At 33.5% G+C, this 1,695-nt stretch overlaps 2 non-coding genes across 2 annotated transcripts; both read left to right on the forward strand.

Annotated features, from left to right (window-relative positions):
• The first annotated feature begins 465 nt into the window (after window positions 1-465).
• On the forward strand, window positions 466-542 carry LOC120248153. Its single transcript, XR_005532510.1, has one exon. It is a non-coding gene; the product is annotated as a small nucleolar RNA U2-19 (small nucleolar RNA).
• A 139-nt stretch (window positions 543-681) lies between these two features.
• On the forward strand, window positions 682-751 carry LOC120248152. Its single transcript, XR_005532509.1, has one exon. It is a non-coding gene; the product is annotated as a small nucleolar RNA U2-30 (small nucleolar RNA).
• Window positions 752-1,695: the final 944 nt, after the last annotated feature.

The following is a 1,695-nucleotide window of genomic DNA, read 5'->3' on the forward strand; positions in this document are numbered from 1 at the left end:
CACTGAAATCATACTACAGAGTAGCAACAAATATCCACACTTCAATGCTTTGAAAATGAATGAAGATAATTAATAGAATTATTCTAAATTTCTCAGGCATTAACTCTTCCTCTATATTTCATTACTAATTCATTTATTTGTTCACTAAACATTCACTGGAGCACCAGATAGGCAAAAGGCATTGTTGTGAACTGTGAAGAGCAATGTCCATAATTATTTCTGCTTTCCCAACAGGAATCTGTTATAATTCAATGTAGCTTTAAAATTTTAAAATAAGAGTCTTAAATTTGGATATCAGTACAATCTAAGTTTCTCTAGCATTGTCTTATATCTTGAGGCTCTAGACTTATGAGTTTTCCATTCATAAACTATGTGATCTTGAACAAATTAAATATCTGTCTGGGGATCATTTTCTCATCTGTGAAATAAAAATAGTGATCTCTGAGATTTGCTCTTACTGACGTGGATCAGTGATGAAAGTAGACAATTCTGAGCATCAGACCTTCTAGTGTAACTGACTTATGATCCCTGTAGTTCTGAAAAGAAAAAAGTAATTTAGAACAATAAGGGCTTATGTCTGTAGTGTGTGTGCATGTATATAAAGGTGACTGTGTATAACTGAGGACTTGATGAATGAGATTGGGGTGAGGGTGGAGGGGATATGAAAGACTAATCATTTCTGAGCAGTGATGGAAAGGTTTTACTACTGATATTTACAACAATGAAGGTTTCTACACTTGATCTGAGCTCAATTAAAATAAAATAAATGCACATATTCCATAATGTTGCTGAGAAAACTGAGGTTAGGCTCATGAAATATTTAGAGTCTAGTGTTTAGCAATAACTCAGTAAATGTTTAGTGATGACTATTATTTGTAATCATTATCATTAGAATAAAGAAATCATGAAATTATTAAAGGTATTATTAGAAGTTTAGAATAAAATCTTAAATATTTTAATTATTCTAAAAAACACAGAGATTCAATATGTATGTGTTTGTCTTGTAGCAAGAGGGAAAAGAAAACAGAACCATGTTATAAATTACAATATAATATCATGTATTTATAGCTTCAAGGTACAAATAGGGGTGGTTATTACTAATGGGGACCAGAGGGACTTGTAATGCCTAATTATCCCCTCTTTGGGATTAGCATAAAGTCACTTTTCCTGATCATTAGAGGTTACAGGTTCACATTAGCATGGTCCAAATGAATAATGAACAGATCCACTGACAGAGACACCTTGAGAAAAAAGATAATTCAGATGTTCAAGCCAGACACCTGAGGCACAGAATTCACTTTATAAACTCATCATAGTTGTGCTAGCAATAAAATTTCACACCTGTTTTTAAATTTTTTTTCCTCTAGTTGTTGGTTGCCATCAGTTATTATAGGTGCTTTTTTCCCCTATGTATTTGATATCCGCACGGCAAATGTTTTCACTCTGCTCAGTGAACTGTGCTGAAACATCTTTCTGAAACCCTTCATTATTACCTTTGAAGGGATATAGGCCTTTAAAGCCTCTTTACAGAGAACTTACGTAGGGGCAAAAAAAAAACAAAACATTCTCATCCTTACACCCCCCCCCCACATACACACATGTCCATTATAAGCTCCTGCTGAGTTAATACTATCATCTCCTAATTAAAAAAACAGTGCCTTACACTTGCCTTTTTTTCACTTCCATAAAGCTTCT

Source organism: Hyaena hyaena, unplaced genomic scaffold, assembly GCF_003009895.1.
Source record: "Hyaena hyaena isolate Hyena2069 unplaced genomic scaffold, ASM300989v1 scaffold_570, whole genome shotgun sequence".
NCBI lineage: Eukaryota > Metazoa > Chordata > Mammalia > Carnivora > Hyaenidae > Hyaena > Hyaena hyaena.